Here is a 6,040-nt window from a genome sequence, read left to right as displayed (position 1 = left end):
CCTTTATTTTTGTGCATTCTGTTGACTTTTTGGTGCATTCTGTTAACTTTCTGGAGCTGTTGTTGTAGAGACTGCTATCAGATCTTGCTTTTAGAGGTATTTGTATGAACTCCTGACGCATCTCTGTTGTTAATTATAAAGTTCCAATTTTGGCAAGAAAAGGGGTTTAATGCTGAAGACTGCAGTGCGGTCCTGTTGATTCGTAAAGGTGTTAAGCACTGAGTCTTAATCATAACTTTGACTGCAGATGAATGCTTGCTTTATGCTTGTTTTTCAGAGACTAGAGGAGCAGACTAAAGGAGTAGACAGAAGGAGTATCAATAATGATGCCTTGCTATGGTGCAGGAGGAGACTTAAAGTAATATGTTTGCGGCCAAAACAAATCAGTTGTTGAGAATGATAACATGAACAAGAAGAAAGCAATGATTTAGTTTACATTTTTCATTACAGGGAAATAATTTTTTTAAAATCCTTTTAATAATTTTAAAATTGGGTGAAAGCGTTAGCATATACAATTGTGAATTTGATTTAACAGACTAATTTCAGAGAAGTAGGAGGAACAATATAGCTTATTTTTAATCATAAAATGTATGTGATTGATTGCTTGCAGCTTCTAAAGCATCATTTCCTCTTTCCCAATGGCTACCATTAAAATACATCAGTTTGTTCCTTGGCTTGCTATTACTTGTATTTCAGGCACTGTTTGAGTTTGCACTAAGGGTAATTGCATAGAGAACTTGACAACTGTGTTGAACTGTAGTGCGACCTGTGGTTACCTGCAGCTGCTCAAATGAGTTCTGCATTCAAAAATCTCATTTCCATTTTCATCTGTGATTATGGAAGAAGTACCGTAGTAAGACAATTAATATTACATCTCTTCTAGCAAGAATTTGAAAGTTCATAACCAGTGAATAGATTGGAGACTTTGGCATTCATATTTATATCAAGCTTTCCTTGACAGATGTGTATACAGTGGATATCAAGGCCAGTGTTACCCGAAGTGGTGGCCTGGAGCTGGGCAGTAAGACTGTGAACATTTATCTGCAGAGGGAGAAACATGCCTTTGTAATCAATATCAAGAAAGCCATTTATCTAAAATCCCAGTAGCCTTCAAAAGTGCCTCCACTGGGACATGAGAGAAGGGAGGAGCTTACTAATGTAAAATTAGCTTTTGCAAATTTTGAACTAAGCTCTCTGAAGAGAGAAAGCCTATCAGGTTTTGGTATGTAAGAACTGCTATACAACTCAAACATGCTTCGGTATGAAAATAACTGTAACTTCTGTTGCTTCTGTGTGACTGCGGCAGTCAAGTATTTCTATGCCTACCTATTATATAGTTGAGAGCTGCCAGCAGGTGCAAAGTAAATGATGTCAGTATTCCATTTTCCACATTTTCTCCATTTATGATGGCAGTGAGAAGAAGACAGATTTCTGTACCGAGGATTTTTCAGCTTCTTTCTGGAGGAACAATTGAATTTTTGAGTTTTATTCATGGAGTCCATTGGGTTCATTGAGATAGATGAACCATTTTCTTGTTTGATTATGTCTGAATCAACTAGTCCAAACTAAGAAGGCATTAATTACGTTTGTAATAATACACATTTGTACATAAATATGGAACACGCTATTTGCATTCAAATATATACATCTTATATAATCTTGTCCAGCTCCATTCTCATTACGTGAGCCAAGAGAAATTGCCTGATTGCAAGCTGTAGGTCTATGTCTGTGTTCAGCAGCTGTCATTTGGAGGACTTTAGCAATGTGCAAACTTAGGTGTTGTTCCTAATGAGGAGAGAAGTATAAAGAGAAATGGACTAGGGACAGGGATGGGGGAAGAAGCTTAAGGTGAGACCTTCAAAATCATTAGGGAAGAGCACAGATGCTGCAGGGAGTAGGGATGTGTGAAAGGGGGAGATACAACAGTAGTTTCCCTACTTGTTTATATCTATTTAACAGTTCAGACATGGCCAGGTTGGGGGTCCTGGGCTCCTCATTCAGGAGTACCCCCACAACCAGCCTGTTTTACCTGTCAGCACAGGAGCTGAGCCCCAGAGAAAGAATTATAGAATCAGCTGGGTTGGAAAAGACCTTTAAGATCAAGTCCCACCATTACCCCAAGACTGCCAAGACCACCACTAAACCATGTCATTGAAGGACTCATTTACACAGTTTTTGAACATTTAGAAAGAAACAAGCCTTTGGGAATGATGGAGTCATTGCTGCCAGGCCATTCCTTCATCTGGCTGCCCTTCAGACCTAGCCTTACCTTGATTCTTGGGGAATATATGCAAATTAGCCTCAAAAGTAGTATGGCCCCAGATTGCCAGTATGCTAGAAAATTGCATGTCCCCATGTCCCTTTCTACACTGTGTAAAGAGTTTGAAGTGGCAAGACTTACTCTGTTGTTGTTGATATTCAGTGTTTGTAAACTGGAGAAAAGAGCTGTGCATGGAAAAAGAGATACATGTGAGTAACGATCACCTTCCTCTGGTGACAGTACTTCTACCACGAGCTTTTGTTCTCAGTGCTTATAACTTGCCTGTAAAAACAGCGCCTTTCAAAGGGGAGGATGAAAAAAGTAATTCAGCTATTCCACAGCAGTGAAGACTTGGAAGAAGGCTCATATTTAACAAGATGAGGTGTTTCGAAGGTTAAAGAATGATTCATTTTTCAAACCTGTAAAACATTTACGAAATCTCGATCTCTAAATAAAGCAGTGAATGCTGCTGGTTGGCTGCTTGCATTAAGCTTTTCTAATAGTGATGTTTCATTTCTTCAGTGTTATTTGCAGCTTTCCATTAATCACAAATGTATTTTCATTACTAAATTAAAAGTTCACATGGCATACACTGGCATAATGCATGCTCATTGTCTTATTAGCTGATACCCAGGACCTCTATTTGTCACATACCCTGTGCCTCAAGAAGCAAAAGATCTCAGAGCAGACACCTTTATTCAGCACTTACTTTGTATGTGCCAAGACCATAGTAGAAGAACTTTCTTGATATCCTTTCTCAGTTTCTTCCCATCTCCTGTAACTCAACCAGCCAGCAACAACTAGGATGCATTAGTGATTATAAAGTTAATTGGAAGCAAAGCAGTTACATGGTCTGTACAGGTGTTACTAACAAGATCATAAGGGGAAACAGTGTGAAGGTGCTAATGACCTGGTGGGGAGCAGCTTGATTATTTTTCTTGAGTTATAACTGTCTCTCTCTCTCTGCAGCTCCACCTGGGAGAAATAACCCACACCTTTTGGTGGACATCCACCACCCTCTGTGTACACATACAGCCAACACTAATTTCCTTTATAAGTATTTCCCGGCAATGATCCATCCCCTGCCTATGGCAACAATTCAGCCAAGACAGAAGTCCCTCTTGTTACTGCATAGTCACTTCTGTAAACCTTAGGCAGATGCTAAGGCTGTTCTTCCCCACTCCCTTCCCCCTTAGCAAGTTTTTTAGTTCTGATAACTGTTTAGGCAACCATTTGCACAGTATGAGTGGTAAACCAGTTTCTGCCCTCAAAATAAAAATAACTACTGACTGCCAAAACCTGTTGTATTAAAAAAATAAAATAAATTGAGGTTGGGAATGCAGCTTTGAATCTGAGAAGTCAAAGTACCCAGATGTTTGTTTTTAAATTTGTGTTTTTAAAATGTATTTTTATTTCCAGTCTTGCTTGAATAGAGCTCTTCAAGCAGTATATGGGGATTGTTTAGCTATAGGTAATTTCATACACATGAAAAGAGGAAATATATCTGAAAGCTTATGTTTTTGTGTATGCTGTGTTTAAGCAGTCTTAGACCAGCTAAGTGAATTATTTGGAGTTTGATCTTTGTTTATTCCAGAGCTCCCTGTATCCAGGGATTTACTGTGATCCAGCACAGTAAATGATCAAGGTGACAAATATACTTGGTGCAGTAAAACCTGAGTTATCAATGGGACTCACTAACAGAAGGTGCTCTGTGCAATATTTACCATTACTGCAGCTGTTAAACGGACATTCTTGCACTGCAGAGATGCTGATAGTTGTGTGCCTTGTTTACTGCTGTTTTGTCCTTGATACACAATTATTAGTTTCCTGTCACGCAAGGAAATCGCACAGCTTCTGTAGTATCCTTTTCTGTTGTAGCCATGGGCTTAATATGTTGTGGACTGCAAACTTGCGCTCATTTTTAACACTGCAGATCCCAAAGGAAGAAACAAATCAATAGTCACTAACAGTTTCTTGGGTTGATTTGTTCTTTGATACTTTAAGCTTGCATTTACCCTATCATAGAGAGTAAAATGTAGATACAATAAAGAGCATCTGCACCTTTCGTACTGACTTGGTTCTGATAAATAACTCTTTTAAACTTTGAACAATACTCTTTCAAATAAGAAAAAAAAAAAGGTGAAAGAAAAAAGATTTATGCTGATTTATGCTCTCTGAAGTTTCTTCATCATCCATTTTCAGGTCAGCTCTTGAGTGATGATATTGAGCTTGCCCAAGACGCTAAAACCTGCTGTATAATAATTCTCTTTTGTGCACTGTACATTGGAAAAAAGGTGTGACCAGTGTTCTGCTCTCTGCAAAGACTGAATAATATCTGTTTGAGAGAGCCGTAATTGCTTTATATACAAAAGCAGGAGTCTGATAATAACTAATCTCTTCATTGGGTAAAGTGTAGCCCAAGACAACAATGTTTCATCCTTCGCTTGTTTGCTTTTCTTCCTCTTGCTTGAAGACCAAATACTGAACAGGAGAAAAATATAAGAGAGTATTAAAAATAATTCTTGCATTAAACTTTACTAAATTGGATAAGAAAGCTAATATTGCTTTTATTCTTAACTATATCTACAACTCTATTGCCTTAGTAGTTTTTAAAACAAAAAGAGTGTGGATTGGTGCTCAAAACCAATGTGTTTTATAATTAGCAAATATGTTACTAACTGCTAGTTAATTCTTTTGCATATGTATTTACTCAATTGCAATGAATGTTTCTAAGAAGAGCCATCCAAATGACTATGCATATGTATGAATTTACAGCAGCCAGTTTGATTTCACAGAAGGAATTACAGGACAGTGTTCAGAAACCAAAGTCCTGTTATAAGAATAATTTACCATATTCACGAGCATGTCATCTTCCAGCTGAACATTTTGAAGTACTTAATTCATTGTGATGAATTTTTGTCCTGTGCCATTGAGATAAAAAAAGATATTCCTCTGTTTTGTAGACACAAAAGTCAGATTATCAGCTGGTGCAATGCAAGCATATTCACCAGGGTTACGTATCATCCTCTTTAGAAGTTCTTTGCTTAAACTGAGATTGTCCTTTTACTTTCAACACATAGCTATAGATTTTTAAACAGTTCTTGCAGGTTTCACCTGCTGTCTGCTCGCCGAGTTCAACATGAGTGTTCTCATTCAGATGTTCAGCTGCAGGCTGCCTGCTGATACATTCCAGCCTGGTTTCCATGGAAATGGGAATTAGAGGGTGAAAATAAAGCAGGAGTAAGTATTCTCTTAATCTTCTAGTTAATCCGGAAGTTCTTATAGCTTGGTATCAAGGTTGTTTTGCTTTCAGCTGGCTTGACATACGGTGCCAACTTCTGCAAAATAAAAAATAAGACCTGCCAGGAGAGCTGTTACGAGCAGTGTCTGTTACCATAACTCTGTAGAGGTGTCAGGACTCACCAGCAGAGGATGAAGAAGGGAGAACTGGACTGTGCAAGCATAAACTGATGAAAGGGTGCGAGGCAATACCCAGTGGCAGAGGTGATAACCTGTGACAGAACTTCTTGTCAGACATAGCCTGCATTGTGGAAAAGCTGACAGTAATTAATTGACTAGTGCTGCATGACCCCAGGGAGGAAACCATCCGGTTAGGAGAACATCTAATTTAAATGCTCTGGGCTCAAAGTGGAACCAAGGATACCCACTAATGCATTCAGAATATAATTTAGGGCTCTCATGTTTCCCTAGACATTCCTGCTCTCCTTTTTTTCCTCCACATTACTGACACTACCAATCAGCAAAGTCAGGACTGTGGGG

The 6,040-nt window shown here is 38.5% G+C and overlaps 1 long non-coding RNA gene across 1 annotated transcript; it reads right to left on the bottom strand.

Annotated features, from left to right (window-relative positions):
• Positions 1–1,196: 1,196 nt before the first annotated feature.
• Positions 1,197–2,658, bottom strand: LOC136014414 (uncharacterized). Its single transcript, XR_010612686.1, has 3 exons — positions 2,543–2,658; positions 2,402–2,445; positions 1,197–1,458 (listed from the first exon to the last, which is right to left on the bottom strand). It is a non-coding gene; the product is annotated as an uncharacterized LOC136014414 (long non-coding RNA).
• Between the last annotated feature and the right edge of the window lie 3,382 nt (positions 2,659–6,040).

The sequence above is a fragment of the Lathamus discolor genome, chromosome 5 (assembly GCF_037157495.1).
Source record: "Lathamus discolor isolate bLatDis1 chromosome 5, bLatDis1.hap1, whole genome shotgun sequence".
Taxonomy (NCBI): domain Eukaryota; kingdom Metazoa; phylum Chordata; class Aves; order Psittaciformes; family Psittacidae; genus Lathamus; species Lathamus discolor.
This window is presented reverse-complemented; position numbering and strand designations above follow the sequence as displayed.